Raw genomic sequence first — 21,110 nt, forward strand, 5'->3', positions numbered from 1 at the left:
GTTCCAGAGTTTCCATTGGATTGAGCTGAGGTTTTCCTGGCCCCATTTTGTTTCCTCTTCCCTTGTATTTCAGGTATCAGATATTCATCACAGTCTGAAGACTTTCTATGCCCCATGCTACTCTCTCCCCTTTTGTCTTTCACAGACTTCACTTCCCAATAAATCTCTTACACTCCTATCTCCACACCCAGAGTCTGTTTCCCAGGGAATCTTTACTAATACACCTACACAATACCTCGGGCAGATATACTATCTTCCTCAAGGCATGATGGAGAGATTTTATTAACTTGAATGCACAGTGTCTCCTACTGCAACTGTAGCCTTGCTGAAATGCCCCCTGAAGAAGGCCATTGGATCCTCATGTTGTTCATGCAAAAATGCCATCTCGTGGGGGTGGCTAGACTACAGAATGGGGTATTCTAAGTCAGCACCTCCTACACTGGCTCTTTGCAAGCTTGGATCACAGCCTGAAAGAAACCTGAGCACTCCTCCATGGGTAGGGAGTGCTCCAAATGAACACATTTGGAGTTGATAAGGGAAACAACTGCTTTTTTTTTTTTTTTTTTGAGACAGAGTCTGGCTCTGTAGCCCAGGCTGGAGTGTAGTGGCGCGATTTCGGCTCAGTGCAAGCTCTGCCTCCTGGGTTCATGCCATTCTCCTGCCTTAGCCTCCCGAGTAGCTGGGACTACAGGCGTGTGCCACCACGCCCGGCTAATTTTTTGTATTTTTAGTAGAGATGGGGGTCTCACCGTGTTAGCCAGGATGGTCTCGATCTCCTGACTTCGTGATCCGCCTGCCTCAGCCTCCCAAAGTGCTGGGATTATAGGCGTGAGCCACTGCGCCCAGCCAGGGAAACAACTGCATTTGAATGAGGTTTAAGAGGGCTCTTGGATGAGACCCTTAAGAAGTCTAGTGCTTTTCTTTCACTTTGGCATTTTGCATTTTTTGGCACGAGATATGTTGATGCTTGGAATGAGGTTATCACGAGACACTTGTTTTGCTGAAGAACCAACTACTGCTTCAAGACTTACATTCCCTTCATCTCTTGCTTGCTTCTGCCTTGCCACAGATGCTGCACTCCTGTGATTTCTGGTAGTCCCAGCGGTAGCCAACAGTGAGACAGGTGGAAGTCGAATTAAAGATATATCCGAGAAAATCAAAAAGCCTGAGTCCTATTATTTATCCACTTGCTGCTTGCAATTTGGCATCTTTGATGACTGTTGGAACCCCTCTCCTTATTATGAGGCATTTCAGCTGGACAGCAGACACAGACTTCTTTTATTATATAATGCCTGATATGGTTTGGATGTTTGTCCCCTTCAAATCTCAGGTTGAAATGTGATTTTCAATGTTGGAGGTGGAGCCTGGTGGGAAGTGTTTGGATCATGGGGGTGGATCTCTCAAGAATGGCTTAGAAGCTATCCCCTTGGTGATGAGTGAGTTCTCACTCTGGTAGTTCACACAAGATCTGGTTGTTTAAAAGAGTGTGGCACCTCCCCTCTCTTGCTCCCACTCTCACCACGTGACATACTGGCTTCCTTTCCCTTCCACCATGATTGTAAGCTTCCTGAGGCCATAGACAGAGGAGGATGCTGGGGCTGTGCTTGTACAGCCTGCAGAACTGTGAGCCAATTAAACCTTTTTTCTTTATAAGTTACCCAGCCTCAGATATTTCTTTATAACAACACAAGAACAGCCTAATACAATGCCTCGATACTGGATGCTGAAAACATAATTTCTTCAGCTGTGACTTTGTGTGCTCAACTACATGGAAAAAAAGAAAAAGTTTAAAAAGCCTCAATTCAGACATGCTTTAAGTTAATACAACAATAGGATGGCTGGTGCAGTTTTTTTAAATACTAGCTCTTCTTTTTCTTTTTTTAACATTTAAGTCCAGGGGTACACGTGCAGGTTTGTTACACAAGTAAACTTGTGTCACGGGGGTTTGTTGTACAGATTATTTCATCACTCAGATATTAAGCCTAGTACCTATTAGTTATTTTTCCTGATCCTTTCCCTCCTCCCACTCTGGTGCACAGTTTTAAGAAGCAGAATATGTTGACAGAGCTGACAGCTTCCTCCATAGTGCCTTCCGTGACCTCTCCTTGGCTCCAGCCACACCAGTCATTCATCAACTCCCTAGGCCCTTGGACAGGAGTCTGTATAACTCCAGTTGGTTTTGCATATTTTTATGCCCTGTCTGGGAGTTGGAAGGAACTAGAGAGGTTGTTATAGAATAACCTCTCTTTGAAGGCAGGAAGCCCCTCTCATACAGAGTAGGCATCTCTTAATCAGGCATTAGGTTCTAAAGTCAGCATGTAGGGCAAAATCAGGTGTTGTCAACATCTTCTTTGACAATCCTGACATGAGAGACTTGTAGGAGCTGAAGCAATGAAGGTGGGGGTTGGGTGGTAAGCAGAGCTGTTTCCTGGTCTCACTCTTACCCTTAGGCATAAACAGCCTTATAAGTGGAATGGCAGGGAGGATCATCTACACTATTTAAAATTTTTTAAATGTTGATGTCAAAGTTACTCCTGTGTATTTTATTAAATTAAGCTATTTCACCAGGTTTGTTACAAAAATTATCAGCTTCCCCACCTTCACTTTCCCTTTCCCAGAAGCAATGATTTTTAGCTAAAATGACTGACCATCCATACATGCTTGTATTGCTACTTTTGGGGTTTTCATTTTTAGGCATTATTTATTGATTTCCTACCATGATGGAAGACAGATAATTTAGCTCTCTTTCATTCCTCCTCCCCACCAACCACCACACACTTTTTCAGTTTCCCCATCCTTCCATTGCAGTTATATTATAATTTTGGTTGAATCAATATTCAGCGGTTACATTTTTATAACTATGTTAATGGTTTCCACAGCTGAGCCATGTTGTAAACATTTTTCCTTTCCTGAACAACCTTTTATTTTCCCTAGAGTTAATAATGATTTTTGGTCTTTTTGCTTGCTTGATTTTCTATATACTTACATTAAAGTAACTTCAAACTCTTCACCAGTTGTCCAAATCTCCTGCCCGTATGTTCAAACGTATTGATGGTCAGTCAATTTCATCTCAGAGAATCTCCTGGAGCCTTCTGGCCTGTTCCTATATGGCCTGGTATTATAACTGCTGTCCTGGCTCACCCTTTCATATCATCCTGGGCATATCTTTGGCCTTTATACTGTGTTGGATCTTCTCTTTCCTGTACCCCATGTCCTTTTCTTTTTGGCTTAATCTGCTGTTATGATGGAGCACACCCGACAGAAACTTCTTAAGAAAGGATGGATAGAAAGTACATTTTTTGAAATCATGCATGTCTGAGAATGTTCTTATTCTATCCCATTTTACTGATGGTTTGTCTGAGTATAGAATTTCCGGTTGTAGATTGTTTTTGCTCAGAATTTTGAAGGCATTGCTCCGTTGTTCTAACTTCCAACATTGCAACTGCAAAGTATGATAAAACTTTAACTCCTGTTTCTTTGTAAGTGTATTTTCTCTCTGAAACCCTGTTGTATCTTATCTTTGTCCCCAGCATTCTAAAATTTCATAATAATTTACATTGATATAGGTATGTTTTTATTCATTGGGTTGGGCACTTGGTGGTTCTTTCAGTGTGGTAACTCATGTCTTTCAATTCTGGAAAGTTTTCTTAAATAATTTCTGTGTTGATTTTCTTCCCTGATTTTATCTATTCCCTTTATCTGTGTCACCTATTGTTTGCGTATTTGACTTCTTAAACTCATCTATTTTTTCTTTTTTTCTTCTATTTTCCATCTCCTTATCTTTTTGCTCTATTTGCTGAAAGATTTCTTCAATTTTATCTTTCAATCCCTCTGTCGAGTTTTTTAGTTTGATTCTCATATTTTTAATTTCTAAGAGCTCTTTTTTCTCTATGACTGTTTCTTTTTAATAAAACATCCTGATGTTGTTTCATGATTGCAATATCTTCTCCCTAAAGATATTGACATAGGACTGGAATGTACATATACAGTCATGTGTCACTTAACAACAGGGATATATCTGAGAAATGTATGGGTAGGTGATTTCATTGTTGTGAAAACATCGTAGAGTGTACTTACACAAACCTAGATAGTGCAGATTACTATACACCTAGGCTATATGGTACAGCCTATTATACCTAGGCTACAAATCTGTACAGCATATTATTGTACTGAGTACTGTAGGCAATTGTAACATAATGGTAACATAATGATATTTGTGTATTTAAACATATTTATACATAGAAAAGTTACAGTAAAAAAAATACACAGGCATTATAATCCTATGGGACAATCATGATATATGCAGCCTGTTACTGACCCAAACGTAGTTATACAGCACATGATTGTACATATGCTCTTTTCTCTTACAAAATCTTCACTTCCTCTAAATTGATTTATTTTTGTGTTTGTTTCCATCCAACAGAAGCAGGATACATATTCTTCTCAAGTGCACGTGAGACATTCTCCAGGATAGATCATATGTTAGGCCACAAAACAAGTCTCAACAAATTTAAAAAGATTGAAATAATATCAAGTATCTTTTTTAACCACAATGGTATGATAGAAATTAGTAACAGGAGGAATTCTGGACAATTCACAAATATGTGGAAATTAAATGACATACTCCTGAGCAATCAACCAATGGGTCAAAGAAGAAATGAAAAGGAAAATTTAAAAATATCTTGAGACAAATGAAGATGGAAACACAACATACTGAGACTTATAGGATGCAGCAAAGCAGTTTCTAAGAGGAGAGTTTACAGCAATACAAGCCTACATTAAAAAAGAAGGATCTCAAATAACTTAATGTCATACCTCAATAAACAAGAAAAAAAGTAAAAATTAAACCCAAAATTAGAAGAACAGAGGAAACAACAAAGATCAGAGCAGAAATACATGAAATAGAGACTAGAAAACAATAGATAAACAAAGTGAATAATTGGTTTTCAAAAACATAAACAAAATTGACAAAACTTTAGCTAGATTAACAAAGAAAAATAAGTAAAATTAGAAGTGAAAGAGGGAACATTACAACTGATACCACAGAAATACAAAGAATCATAAGGGACTACTATGAATAATTACACAGCAGCAAATTAGATAACCTAGAAGAAATGAGTAAATTCCTGGAAACATAACATACTAAGACTGAATCATGAAGAAATAGAAAATCTGAACAGATCAATAATGAGTAAGGAGATTGAACCAGAAATAAAAATATTCCATCAAAGAAAAACTCAGGGATTGCTTCAAGGCTAAATTCTACCAAACATTTAAAGAATTAATACCAGTTTTCTCAAGCTCTTCCAAAAAAATTGAAGAGGAGGGAATCCTTCTAAACTCATTTTACAAGCCAACATTACCCTGACACCAAAGCCAGACGACGACACAGCAAGAAAAGACAATTACAGGCCTATATGCCTAATGAACAAAGATGCAAAAATCTTCCACAAAATATGAGCAAACCAAATTCAATAGCACATTAAAAAGACCATTCGCCATAATCAAGTGGGATTTATCTTTGGGATGCAAAGATAGTTTGACATATGCAAATCAATAATTGTAATATACTGCATTAACAGAATGAAGGAAAAAAACATATGATTATTTCAGTAGATGCACAAAAAGCATTTGACAAAGTTCAACATCTTTTCATGATACAAACTCAACAAACTAGGTAATGTACTTCAACACAATAAATGCCATATATAACAAGCCCACAGCTAACATCATACTAGTGCAAAGTTAAAAATTTTCCTCTAAGATCTAGAACAAGACAAGGATGCCTACTCTCACCATTTCTATTCAACATAATACTGGAAATCCTAGCCAAAGCAATTAGGCGAGAAAAATAAAAGGCATCCAAATTAGGAAAAAGTTAAATTGTCTCTGTTCATAGATGACATGATTTTCTTTCTAGGAAACCCTAAAACTGTCACCAAAAACAAAACAAAACAAAACAAAACAAAAACAAAAAAAACCTGTTAGAATAAATGAATGCAGTAAAGTTACAAGAAACAAATCAACATACAAAAATCAGTAGTATTTCTATTGCTCACATTAGAAGCTTTCCTCATATGTCTGATGGTCTTTGATTATGTTTACATGTTTGAGGCACTAAAAAAGTGATTAAAGGCTGCAAAACATGGATGGGTCTTGTTGAATATAGTTTCTTTATAGGGTGATCTGGCTGGAACTCCCAATGTCAATATCTTAAGATGTTTCCTCTTGAGCTAGTCAGGTTTCCCAGAGAAGGTATGTCCAATCTTCTGCCTGTAAGGTGAACGCCTGGATTCCAGTGTTCTGGCAGCTGATTGTTTTGGAAATTTTGTAGTATAAATCCAGTTCCCTCTCTGCTTTCCCAAAGCTGCCCAAGGATGTAGTTTTCTCTGTTTTGTTATTATTTACCACGTGCTTCCAATACATTGCTATAATTGTCTCTTTTCTCATTCTTCTCACCCTTGATTTAAAACATCCAGGAGTTTGGGATGGAGTGAAAATAGAAGAATGCATTCAATCCACCATCTGAACCAGAATTCACAATTTTTGTTCTCTTTTCATTTTTGGCTTAACACAAAAAAATTGGATTCATATAATTTATATAATCATAAACATTTTCTTTCAAGGGGTTATAGTGATATTTGTTGAGTATCCTACAGTTTATAATTTTTTTCCACTCTAGATCTCATTTGGTTTTTACTATGTCCTAGTGTTATAGAAACTATTATTCCTTATTTTTAAGTATGAGAAAACTCAGGTTTAGAGAAGCTGTACCCTATTCAATTTTCAACACTTGGTAAGGAGTTGAGATAAGACTCTAAAACCAGATTTCCTGACGCCAAATTTGACTTTTCTTTTGTCACCTGCATCAGGCATTTTTTGTGAACAATTTCTGCGAGTTGAACTAGTCAATCTGCAAGGCAGCCTTTTTCACCAGTGGATGGATGGTATTCAGCTGTCATGGATGAAGCATAACGGGGTTGTAAAAGTTGAGGAATTCTGAGTCCAGGATGTTTGATGAGTGTTGAAGTTGTCTTTGGTGATGGCAGGTAGGCTATGAGTGAGATGCCAGAACTCCCAAAGAAGGATGGTAGTGACTGATGGGAGGTCAACAGATGACAGCAACAACGCAGGCAAAAAGAACATGGTGTATCTGAGCAGCCTAAACCTCAAAGGAGGAAGAGATCTTAGTTTAGGTAGATGGTGTATGTGCAAAGAGAAGACTGGTGAAGGCTGACTTTGCAAAAGGCTGACCCTCCCTCCTGGTCCCTGTAAGAATGAGGTCTGTCACAGAATTAGGTCTTACAGAATCCAAATAAGATAAGAAGGGGGAGGAAACATTAGTTATATAGATTGAAGATGTAGATGGGATAATGACGAAAGAATGAGGTTTGGAAAGCCAATCTCATCCCAATTGATGAGATTTAGTGAAAAGAAGAGTTGGGAGAAAGTAGGTTCAGAGCAATTCAAGGTTGTGTATGCGACCTTGAGTGAAATAATAAAAATCCTTGCAACCAGGGTAGTTGAGGATAGCAGCAAGGCAGTTAGAGCTTTGTTTCAGTCTCTTCCTTTTTCCAATGGAAGCGTGTCTGTCTTCACCTGTAGCATGTCCTGGCTTGCCAGCCTGGCCCACAGGGCTCTTTCTTGTCTGTGACCACCAAAGGCATTGCGTGAAGGATTTGGTCTGAAGCCAAAGTAAATAGCAGCTGAGAGACACACAACAGTTGGTGTCTGGCTCAGATGACTCTGGCGCCTTCCTAGGCAACCCTCCTCCCCTCAAAATGTCTGCTTGTCTCAATGAAAATGAAAATTAACATTTGTACAGTGCTTTGGGGTTTACCAGCCACTTCCACACAAAGCACTTAATTTCATCCTCCCAACTATGCTGGTGGTAAGTATTATGATTCCCATTTTACAGGTGAAGAAATCCTCAACTCCCTCCATTACAACTGAGTGACATTCAGTAATTCATTAAATCACCCTGAACATCAGCTTTCTTAGTAATAAAATGGAGATGAGACCTATCATGAAGTTGTTGTGAGAATTAAATAGGATTATATGTGTACAATGCTTACACACAGTTGACATTCCATAAATGTTCATTCTATAGCCCCACTTAAATGAGTCATCCCAGTGGAAGTCTCCATCTGCCCTTGCCAATAAGGAACAAGCCATTTCTAAAGGGTGAAAGGAATAATTTATAAATATGCAGCTTTAGTGACTGTGATATATTATGAGGATGGCCCCAGAAATTTCTTCCATTCCTAGATACATGCTTCTTTGCAATGTTAATTTGTCATCCAATAAAAGGAAGAGTCTATTTCCTCTGCCCCTTGAATTGGGCTGGCACTATGATGTGCTTTGGTCAATGGAATGCGGCAGAAGTGATATTGAGCCCTGAGTGTCTGCTTTCACCTTCTTGATGCCCTGTGACTCCCAGGCTTAAGAAAACCCAGACTAGTCTCCTTGAGGATAAGTGATCACATGGGGAGAGTGTCCTACTCATCCCAGTAGTTCCAGTCATCTCCACTGAGGCCCAAGACATGTGATTGAGGCTGGCTGGGACCAGTGAGTCTTTCTCCAACTCCCCACACCTTCACCTGCCAACTGACTGCGGTGTACATGACCTCAGGTGAGACTAGCAGAGGAACTGCCCAGCTGAACCTGGTCCAAATTACAGAAGCATAACCAAATACATGGTTTACCTGGTTGCTATTGTAGGCCACTAAATTTTGAGGTAGACTGTTGTGAGAAAATAGATAAGCAATACATGATTAAGGTGAGACAGAAGGAATATGTTTAGAGGGTAAGATTGTGCAGATACTGAACAGGGATATGAAGGGAGCTCACAGCATCTTTCTCCTGTAACTATGGTTGATTGTTATGAACCTAATGAATTTGTGAAGACCTACTGCTCTGACACATGTAATTCTTTGGATAAACAGATATGCTATAATCTTACATCCAGGGAGTTCCAAGCTGAGAGTCTCATTGACTTCCACTTCATCCTTATGACCAATAAAGGGTCAGACCATCTGTGTCTGATAGAGGGTCTTGGGAATATCCCCGACATCATCCTCAGTCAAGCTTGGGGCCAAACCTCTCAGTCCTTGATCTCTATCAATCCTTGTGGCCATGTGAGGGAGCATGCTCACCTCATTGTCATCTAATCAGCTCCTCAGAGATCTCTAAATTGTTCTGGAGGAAATAATGCTCAGAAAAGTGGATATGGAAGCAGGCAGGATGGAAGTAAGCTATTTCAGCATAAGCTGAACTGATTATTCCAGACCTGACCCTATCTGGGCCAATTTAAGCATTTCAGAGGAATTTTGGTCTGAAGAGGCTGAGATAATCCCTGAAGTCCTTTACAACCAAAGTGAAACATCAGAAGCAGATTGTTCTTTTCTGAGCAGGGAAGTCCATGGCGTAGTTCTCAGAGTACCTGGTAGTTTCTACCCTGAACTTGCCCACAGACAGGGAAGAAGGCTGAAGTGACTTCATGCAGTGAAAACAAACCATATTCTCCCTGAAAATCAAAAAAAGAAGCTGGTTTCTGAGAAGTTAGTCCATGGGCCAATGGGAAAACACTAGTAAAATCCACATGCTTTGGGATGCAGGTTGCTGTGTGGATTCTAAGAGTCCTCCCTTCCTTCTTAGGTTCAGTCCCAGTGCCACCATCCCTAATGCACTCGGATCCATTTTATTAGGTTGGTGCAAAAGTAATCGCGGGTTTTGCCATGACTTTTAATGTAACCCGCGATTACTTCTGCACCAACATCATAGTTAAATCTCTCTCACTGCCCCTCTTGTTCTCTTTGTCAACAGCAGAGATGAGGTGAAGGAGTCAGGGAAAGCAGAAATGGCTCTGGTTTCTGAGCTCTGCTTTCTCTACACAACTTCAATGTCCATGAGTGTGGGGAGGAGAGAGGGTGAGGCTGCCAGCTGGAGCCACCACTGCTCAATGCTAAGTGCTTGGGGTGTGGTATGCAGCCCACGTATGTGCCCCGTCAGCCAGCCAGCAACATTTATGGAGGCTCCGAGGGGACTCAGCCTGCTAGAAAGGACACCAGGGATAAGGAAATCTGGCTCCAGCACGGACCTGTAGCATGAATTTAAGCAGGTTAATTAAATTAACATTTCTGAGGCATGCCACAGTTTACATTATGCTTTCAAAAGTACTTTTGAATGAATCCTCTCAAACCCCCCGACACATATGTGACACATGATGTATTTTTTTCATATTTTAAAGATGAAGAAACTGAGGTCCAGAGAGGCAAAGTGGTTTTCCAAAGTCACCACATGTCAGATACCATCAGAATCTGTTGCCTCCAAGCCCTTTTCTTTCTTTTTTTTTTTTTCCCCTAAAGCAACCAGTTATTTTATTCAATCATTTCCTGAGCACGCTGGATGCAAAGCCCAGGTGCTTTTCATACCACACTGAGCCACCTCTTGTATATTTACTTCTCTGAGCCTGAGTTCCATCATCATTAAAACAACAACAATTTTATTGTGTGAGGTAAGCATGTTACCTGTGTTATCTCATTTAATCCTTAAAATAACCTATGGGCAGAAACTATTTTTATCCCTGTTTTATAGATGAGAGAATTGGGGCTTAGAGAGATTAGAAACCTGCCCAAGCCAAAGCCCATACTCCTAGCCATCTTGCTATATAAGTTCCTAACTGTCATATGGAATCCCTACCCACCTCACTAGGTGATACTGAAGAGAAAATTAGGTGGTGCATGAGAAAATGTTTTTTGGAAGTTAAACATGTGTAGCATAAATATAAAGAAAAATAAAAATCTATACTCCTGAAGATCTCATATGATAACAAAGCTCAAAAGAACTCCCCCAAAAAACTGACACAACCACAAATCTTCACTGACATTAAGTAGCAGAGACAGGTATATATAAACAACCTGCAACAGGAGGGTCCTAGAGCCCAGAAGCATCAGTCCTGGAGGACTTCCTGAAAGAGGTGAGTTTTGGCTAAGTTCCTGGCAATGATGCTGGCATAGAATATAAGAGAGGAGGCTGGGCACAGTGGCTCACGCCTGTAATCCCAGCACTTTGAGAGGCCAAGGCAGGTGGATCACCTGAGGTCAGGAGTTTGAGACCAGCCTGGCCAACATGGGGAAACCCTATCTCTAATAAAAATAAAAAATTAGCCGAGCTTGGTAGTGGATGCTTATAATCCCAGCTACTCGGGAGGCTGAGGTAGGAGAATCGCTTGAGCCCGGGAGGTGGAGGTTGCAGTTGAGTCAAGATCACACCACTGCACTCCAGCCTGGGCAACAGAGTGATGAGACTCCGTCTCAAAAAAATAATAATAATAAAAAATAAAAATAAGAGAGGAGAGGCATTCCAAGCAGAAGCTCTGGCCAGCAGGGCCACACTGCTCCATCGAGCAGGTGTCCAGGCAGGAATGGAGATTCTGGTAAGAGTGGGTGGAAGTAGACCAGGCTCTAATGCCATAGAAATATGTGTGTGTGACAGATAGGGCCACTCGTCCCCCACCCTCTGCAGTGTTGTACACAATAGCTTCCAAATTATCCTAAACACAGACCACAACTTATCCACTGAGCAGTTTTTGCTGCTACAATCCTCAATCTCCTGAAAAATCAAAATACACTCTCTGATCTTGGCACGAATGCTTGCTCTCACTTGTGGGCCTTTTCCATGGACTTTTATGTCTCTGTTTATTTTGTGTTTCATGAGTGGCTCATGCCTTTAAAGGAAATGCACTAACCTTGGCCTGTCATTATGGTCCTGTGTTCGCCCCGCTCCTGGGATGGGTGAGCCTGGGCTTTTAATTTGCTGTGATGGGAGATAATTGTTGCTTGAGTTTCCACCTCTGAAAATAAACCGGGGTGGTGCTTCCCGGCTGGAAATCCACAGAAGCAAGCTCACCCCTGGGGCCTGTGCCAGGGGAGGCTTAAGCCAGGGCTGGAGTGACTGATCTTAACATCCCTCACTCCTTTCCTTTTCTGGATTTCAAAACATACAATTAGTGTTTTCTTTAAGAGCCCAAGATGGCAAAGTTACGAAAGATCAGGGAGACTTCTTGATATTGTATGCAAGAATTCTAGAGGTGGGACTCCGGGTGACCGGTAACACATTTGATGGTGGAAGCTCTGTTATTCCAGGTCACTGTGTGAGGCAAGGTGGAGTGGAGCCCCCAGCCAACCGGCACTGAACATTTAATGAGATTGAGAAGTAAGCTCATCATTAGCTACTAAGATTTGGGAGTTGTTTGTTGCCACAGCATAAACTAGCCTACCCTGACTATAAAAATACATGAAGCACTTAGCATAGTCCCTAGAGCATCACAGTCTCATAATAAGTGATAGCTCTTATTTTGATAGAGCTGTCTTGAAGCAATCACACAGAGTCTAGCACAGTTCTGAGCAAATTCTTGTATACTTTTTTACAATGACAGAGGATGAGTTCAAAGTCAGCAGAGGCTATCAGAACCCAGGAAAATACTGTGCCCAAGAGAAATGAAACTCTTTCCACAAATGGGAGAGAGAGGACTGCTTTTTGCCCAATGTGTAGAGTTAAGTCATCGTATGCTCCAGTTTTCATTAACTAGAACTTGTTCCCATTTCTACTCTCAATGAACTTATTTCTGAGGCCTGAGTCTGATGCATTCTCAGCTCAGAATATCAGGTAACAGAAGCTAGATACCTGATCCCCAAATTTATCATTAATTACTTAGTGCAGAAACCAAGGTGTCATAAGGGTATTTTTTTTTTTTTATTTCACTCAGTAAGTTATAAAACTCTAAGAACCTCAGTTACATTAGAGTAAAGGCAGCCTCAGTTTAAGAAGCTGACCATTTTTTCCAGGGCAGTATTTAGTGCCAAAAGGAGTTTATTATATTTATTACAAATAAGAAGGGGCAGTGCAGGTAGAAGTTAAGAGTGTAGCCTTGGGTGCCCACCCACAAGATGTAGGCTTACATTCTAATTCCTTAACTATAAGGTAGTATGGGTTTAAGAACTTAGAACTATTCTTTATGCATAGGGATCACTCAGTAAATAATAAGCCTCATTATACACACTAAATTGGTTGATGATTTTTAACATTCATATCATTGTTTTAGTCATCTATTTATTCAGAAAATATTTGCTTCAAACTTTCTCAGTGCCACTACTTCATTTAATCTTCTCAGTGACTCTACAAGATCAAGAAAATTGCTATCACTTTATAAGTAATGAAATAGAGGCACAGAGACAGTCATCTTAAGACCACATAGCCAGTTAAACGGAAGAGCTGAGTTGAAACCCAGATCTTAAATAGGAAAATCCTACAAAGTCTTAGTTCATTGGGAAGTGGATCTTGTGAGTCAATTCAAACATCTGCACAGCTTCTAAAAAGGGGGAAGAGATTGTTCTAATACCACCCAGCCCACTCTGAGGTCCAGTTTGTACGTGATAGGGATATTTAATATAGAAAGGTATGTTGACAAGGATGTGAGTCATCTCCTGAAGATAAATACCATCTGTGCATGGAACATGTGGTTAAATAAGGGAAAGGCATGTCAATCAAGAGTGGCCACCTCCCCTGAAAGCCGTGCAGACCCAACACGGTAGCCAAGGGCCACTATTCATTGCTCTCTCACCCAAGAGGTCTCTTGAAGAAGGATGCAGAGTTGGACCTTGAAATCAGTCATTCAACACATGTCTAAATATTTTCCAGCAAGTTAAACACTCTCTCAGGCATCTTACCTTCATATAGCTTCATTGCATGATAAAGTGATTCTATCTCAGGAAAAAAAAAAATCATGGATAAAAAGAGACTTGCATGTTTAGACTCTAGTCATTAACAGTGCACACAAAGAGCTACTGTGATCACCAGTGTTTCCTGGACCAAAAAGGGGCAAAGAGGGCTGAAGTGTTTTATGAGTTAGCCCATTCCTTGATAACTTCAGCTTTTAAGTTTTGCCAGCTGCTGCCAAGCTGGAGAATTAGATGCATTGTATTTCATTATGTTTCATTCATTAATTCAACCAATATTGCTTGGGCACCCTCTAATGAACTTAATGAGTATGGCCAGGTTCTGTGAGTAAGGCAAAGATGAATTCCCTGCCCTGGGGGAGCTTGCAGTCTGGTAGGAGACAGAAGTACCCCAAAGGAAGGTTCTAGAAAAGCAGGGCCAGACACAAAGTACTAGCTGCTTTCCAGGAGTGGAGTGGAGTCTGGACTGGAAGATGATGACAGTATTTGAGTCAGGTTTTACCAAAATACTTGTATTACTGGTAAGCTCAGTGTGCCTTCTCTGGCTAAGCCCTGAGAGGGAGGGAACTGGAGTCCTGTGACAGAATCTGCTTCCCCGCCACTGGGGCCCTGCACCTCCCTGGTCTCTAGCAGATGCTGCCTCTCTGTTCAGCACAGAAATGGGAAGCCTGCCCCTCTCCACCAGATCTCACAAGATCCCTCATCAGTGGGGCCCCTTCAGCCTCTGACTCACCCATTCCAGGGCTCAGTCTGAGGTGCCTGTGGGAAGAAAAGACCCAAGGCTGGGTGGGTGCCTTTCCTCTCTCTCTAGACTCAACCCCACCTGCCTAAGCACAGACTCTTCCTTGATCTAAAACAAAAGCCCCCATGTACATTCATTCTTTGAAACAATGCCTGGGGCTAGGGTAATGATCTCTCTTAGAGTGAATGTAATTCATCATTCCAAACTGAGAAACTGTACAGAGTGGCAAATGCAAGCCGGAAGGGACTCTAGAACCATAGTCCTAAGCCAGGACCGTCCCAGGAAAACTGAGATCTGCAGCCATTCTTGTTCCCAATTACATCCAGTCTGTGCTGGCCCTGCCACAGGCTCTGGGGACTCAATGCTTTATGGGTGCTGCATTTACATTTGCTGGCCAGAAGATGCAAAATAAAACCACAGTCAAATTTCAATTGCCTGCCTAGATATGATAAGACCAGTACCCAGGAATTTGAATGAAGGAGCTGGTTAAGGGGTTTGAACTTCCACCAAATCGACTCAACCACCATGTAACCGGAGGCCCCAATTTTTGGGAGATAGCTGTCTATAGTCTGATTGGTGGCATTTTTCAGGCAGAATAAGGAAATTCTCTCAGTCAAGAATGCATTTGTCCTAATTTGTACTGATTTGCTGCTGCCCATTCAAAGGATCTTATTTAAGACCAGAGTAATTTGTTTTCTGTGCTGCCTTGAACAAAACTCCTCCCTGCACTTGAGCGTACAATATTTGTAGACATTTGTCTTCAGGCTAGTGTAGTAATCTTCCTTGCATGCAACTGGGTTTTCTCTGAAAAGACAGTTGTTTAAAGTTCAGTCTAACGTTTATTGACTTTTTTTGTGCTTGTATCTACAGAGAAATCGTAGTCACTGGTTTGAATGGACTAATCAAGACCTATGAACTGCTGTCTGCACTAATATCTACTTTCCCAGAGATCAAAGCCACGTGGCTGGGGAGACAGACTTTCAGCTGCTTTTCTTGCATCCTTTTCTGATCAGAGTGATTTATCACTTGAATGCCATCATCGGGTCACAGGCTTTTTACTTCAGATATTTGGTATCAGACTGTTGAGTATCAGATGATTTAGCATTTGAGTTTATGCTTAATCTGTCTTATAAACAACCCTGTGATTTAAAAGAAAAAGAAAGCCTCTTCTATGAGAAAAGCCTTATCTATGGGACTCTAAGAAATGGGAGGAGGCAATATTTAGGAAGTCCAGTAGGCCTCATTTAATCTCTCCTTCCTTTAACCCAGAGATAGACCGGCATGTTGTGATGAGGACGTTCTATCCCTGAGCCGGGATGAAATGGTGCAGGGTGAGGGCACAGTTCCTCACTGTGCAGGAAGGAAGAACTGGGATCATTTGTCTCCATTTCTCAGAGATTCCTGGCTCCTCTTGACCCTGAACTCACCATTGTATTTTTGGGAAGAATACCCACAGTACTTCCACAGACAGAAAAACCTCGAGGGCAAGGCCCAAATGTTATGGTTGCTATGATCACTCCACTAACCTCAAAGAATAAACTACAACATTCTAAGCATATGGATCTCTATGTGGCCCCTGCCAGGAAAATTGTCTGTTCTGAGTTTGGTACCAGCCCTTCAAATGCAGAAGAGCTGGGCCCTAAGGTGGTGTTGAGCATGTAGAAGAGGGGTTGCAAACCAGCTTTCCTAGTTGCAATGACCACAGATCCTAGGGACCTCTTCAGTGTTAAGTTTCTCCCTAGACCCCACTGCTGCCCTGGGGGTTTGCTGGATATCACTTCTTGCACCGAGGGCTGTCTTCCCTCACCTTTGCCCTGCCATTTCATGTCCCAAGTCTTGACCAGGCCTGCCTGGCCTCACCTTGATAGCACCTTCACCATAGTAAGTATTCAGTATCTGGACTGGCAGACCACCAGGCGGGCCCAGTGAGATTGGCTGGTACCCAGTAGCAGCTCAATCCATACTCCATGAATGAATGAATGAATGAATGAATGAATGAAGATTGAAGAAAGTATAAAATTCCAGCCATGCTTCCCCAGGGAGGGTCTGCAGCCCTGACTCAGACAGAGACAGTAACAGGAGCAGTTTGAACCACCCATCACCACTCCAGCCTGGAGGCTCTGTGGGAAGAGACCAGGAGCAAGGGAGAAAGAGTAGGCCCTTGCTCTGGACAGATCCTCTAGTGCTGCTGCTGTAGGGTCAGAGTAAGGATCCCTTGTGAGGAAGAGAAAGGAAGAAGTGTCTTCTCCACAGCCAGGGCTAAATCCAAGCAACCTCAGCATTTTTTCATTCAGAACCTTTGCTCAGCCTAGGATGAGTTGAGGACATAAAGAATGAAGTGATGAGTGCTCCCCTGACTCTCAGGGATCCCAGAGGGGTCATCTGTGGTCTGATGATCCTCCTGGCTAAACGGTTCCTACAGCTGCTGCTTAGGTTCAGAAGAAAAGTGGCTTCCACATACCCATACCTCATCTGCTAGAATTAACAACATAAAAAGATAAGGCTAGTGATGTCGCAACCTCCTGACAGATCATCCTGGTCAGTCCACCTTAAAGATGGAACTTCATGGAAACGAAGGGGTGGAGAGGAGTTGTATCAAAACAGACATCTTCTGAATTCTGCAGAAAATGCTATGGCTAGATTTACTGTACAGAGTCTGATAAATGCCAGAGGTGAGGGGGGGTTTGGATGTGGTCACAGTCAGTCATAGGGCTGCAATACAGCCCATATGTCTCTGGCTTTTTTAAAGGTTAATTCACAAAACAAAAAGTCCAAAAGTGTGCCTGGTAATGACAGGAGCTCAGTAAATAGTTGTTGATAGACTGACCCAGCATGTTCCTAGCTGCCCGTGTATTGGCTGTGTAGAGCCATTTTCCCGGAGGCCGAGGCAGATCTGAACCATTACTTGAATCCACGCAGGTGGTGACGTACATGTGGCAGCCTTTCCATTCCACTCATCCATAGCCTGTGTTGGCCAGAAGAGAAGCTCTGAATAGTAACTTCTCTATATTTTTGCTGTTAAAAATAACAAACTCAGGGCACTAGATCAGGAGCTATTTCTTTCCTTGTAGACAAGTAGGTCCTGCATGGAGAAGCAAGTCTCTTCTGCCCAGAGGATCCATAGTCAAATGCTTGCAGGGGAGATTATATTCTAGAAGCTCTGAAATAGTCAGAAATGCCCCCAGCCTCTCTGAGGGAGAGATTCATTCCAACCCAAAAGGATGTCTCTATACAGGCTCGTGTGAGCATGGGGTAGCTAAAGGAGACTTGGGCAGCAAGCACCTGCATATCTGGCAAGGGCCATGGTGACAGGTGAGATGGGTCTGAAGTGAGAGCAAAAGGATGTGGCTTTATGGAACCTCAGGCTGACTTCAGAGACACTCACCTCCTGCCCCTGCCAGCTGCTCAGCCTGGCCCCCAGGGCACCTCCCAAAAAGCTTACCAGTCATTCTCCGGCGATGGTATTTGTCACACACTGGCATTTCCTACACTCCTTCTACTGACCACATCTCCAGGGACTGCTGGGAGCCCATTGACCAAGCTCCTGAGGATGTGAGTCAGCAGGCTGGCATGCTTAAGAAAGGGGTGTTTGGCCCTGGCTTGAGAGCTTCCCAGACCCAGCATTCCTGCTCCCCTGCTGTACCAAGGCCCCCAGATCACCATTTCTTAGAAAGATAAGAAGGGCATTCCATCCAGTCTTGGGCTTCTTTGATGTTCCTGCCCCATAGGTAGCCCCAGAGGGACAGCATCACCATTATTCCTTTCGAGTGGCACTGGATGAAAACAGAAGAATCACTGAGAAGTTGTCAAACATTTAGATTCCTGGGCCCCACTCAAGACATTCTCTGGGGTGGAGGGTCAGAAGTAGGAAGCAGCAATTTGCATTCAAATACATCCTCCAGGAGCTTTCAAGACCCTGCCAGGACCGGGAATTACTAAACATTAAAGAGTATAACAACTTCAAAAGTGCATTAAAAATTTCCTTTTTTTTGGCTAAGACCTTTGGAAGGGGAATTTGACTCAGAGATAATTTTGCTTCCTGATAACTGCAGAAGTAGCTCTCTCTTTCTTTAAAACAGGGAGACCCTCTGGGATCTCTGTATATCTGAGGCCAGCAAGAATCTGAGATTGTCTCCAACTCAGTGTAGGCTGCAACTCGCCTTCCTAGGCATTCCAGACTCCCACAGACGATGCAGCTCCCAGCACGTTTCTGACTGCCAGAGACAAGTGAGGCTGTGAGTTTCTGCCCAGGGCTTACCATATCCTGAAAACTTCTATAAGGGATTTTCCTGGGATATCAAGCACTGACACCTAGAAAGAGGTAAAACTTGATGTATCTTGCAGGGCCGATCCCCAGAAACCGCTAAACTCCCCATATTATATGAAGGGCAGAGATGTGTCTTAAAAAAAAAAAAAATCAGAGTGAAGCCAGAACACATGTTGCCAACAAGACTGAATTAGGTAATGAGAAAGACAATGTTTGTTGCCAGGACTGAGGCAGGAAATAAATCATTTTTCTTTAACGAATCTCTCTGTTTACATTGTTCTCTTTCCTCACAGGACTGGCTCAGAAAATACCTGTTTTTGTTTTTGTTGTTGTTATTTTGTTTTGACTCCTTGGCCAGTAGGATTAGGTCCCATTGAGCCTCAGCCTGGCGGCGGATGTGTGGGTGGGGGAGTGCCACAGCTGAAGTCACTATTGTGATTCACAGGGATGAGGGGTGAAGGCAGCTTCCCCGCTGGGGTGGCACCTGCCTGCTGCTGGCAGGGCCCAGGTGGGGCTGGCCTACATGCTTGGGGATCGAAGGGGGTCATGTCTGACTTTCTTACATATGCATCCTCAGCTCTCAGCACAGCGCTTAACCAACACCCAACAGAACAATGACGGAATGAGTAAACGATTGATGGCTTTGAAGGTGGGCAAGACAAATCTCTCTATCTTAATCTCTCCATACACATATACATATATACAGACTAGGGGAGAAGGAAGGAGGTGGAGGAGGATAGGGAGAATGATAGATGCATAAGGTATTTCACAGGTCAGAATCATAGGTGACTGCCTGGGGGCAAGAGGGAGGACCCAACCCTGTCACCATAGCTCAGAGGTTCCAGGCCCATCAACAGCCCATTTCATCTGTCCCTGGAATGCCGCATGAAGAGGTAGGAACAGGCCATGATCAGAAGGCTCCAGAGCAGAAAGCCCATCTGTACCCACTTTGCTCCTCACACATGGTCTCTGGCCCACAGAATACCCCCTGCAGAATCATGTGAAGTCCTGCCCTTGTCCTGGTTGTTTCTCTTTCTCTGTATCTCAGGAACCCACTCGTTTCATCTCTGGTTTCGCCACATCATGACATTACATGCACGAGGGGGCTCTACCTCTTCACAGCATCATCAGCCAGGGGTGAAGAGAGAAGCCCCAGTGTCCACAAGAAAATGAGGGTGGTGCCACCACATTTAACTCCTTCCTTGCCCATCTGCTCTTTCCCTGAGAAAGAAGTGTCATGACAATATCAACCCTTATTCTACCTGAATAGTCACGGTTCTGTGGCACCAAGGACAGACGCCCTTGATGACAAAAGTGGCTGGTTGTGTGTGCAATGGAGAGATTGTACTTCACATACATTTTTCTGCCTTAAAATAACAAGAAGAAAATCGCTGTTCTTTTGGCTGAAGCAAAAATAAAACTGTTTTTTGAAAGCCTTATTTAAAGGGTTCATTATCTTGCAGGCTGCTAACTATATACTCTGCGCCACACTCAATAAAAGCTTCATATAACTGTCTTTGAAATTAACAGCCACCTCTTGTGCTTTTCAAGTTATTAAAGATGTTGGCATGGTGGAGAGATTGTAAACTTTCTATACTGGTGATTAGTCAGCGGGACCACATCCCACCAAATCCCCCAGAGCGTTTCTAACAAAAAGTTCCTTGTGACCCAAGCGCCAATTTTTCTTTCTTGTCTGTTCATTCTAATTCCACTCAATTACTCCTGAGCAAGCTGTTTTATTCCTGTCAACTCATGTTATTTACTGGAGCCTGTCAAGAAGACCGAAGTGGAGGCTGATATTATGTAGGATGTTTTGAGACTCATTAAAACACTTTAAAACAATCACCTATTGTGATATTCACAGTCCTGTGTGGGGTGGCCTTGCCTGGACCATTTGGAGCCTGGATCACTTTATTTATTTGCTATTAAAAGCTTCAAGTTAGAATGGCATTTTTTGCTGCAAAATTTTTGGACTTGGGGATGCAAGGCCTGGTCAGGGTTCCTGGAGATTTCTGGGCAAGGATCTGAAGATAAATGGATTAAGTGTGTGTGTGGTGGGGAGGCTGGGGGAGGACTCCTGGACCAGCTCTGTATCTCTGATGAGCTGATGAGAAATGGGGGTCAACCCCAACTCGCCAGAGAGCTCTTCCTCCTAGAACAGAGGCAGATTTCCTTAGGAAAGTGGGCAAGAGCAGTTTTCCTCTGAAGATAAAGTTCCCTGCTGTGTCATTTTTAGTCCATCATTATTCATACAATAATGAACAATCTGTCTGAACAAGGCACCAGGCTAGATTTCCTGAGAGTGTAAAGCAGATAACTGTATAGTCCTTAGATCGTTAGCTGAAGAGTCCATTTAATTGAT

Source organism: Pongo pygmaeus, chromosome 12 (assembly GCF_028885625.2).
Source record: "Pongo pygmaeus isolate AG05252 chromosome 12, NHGRI_mPonPyg2-v2.0_pri, whole genome shotgun sequence".
NCBI classification, from domain to species: Eukaryota; Metazoa; Chordata; class Mammalia; order Primates; family Hominidae; genus Pongo; species Pongo pygmaeus.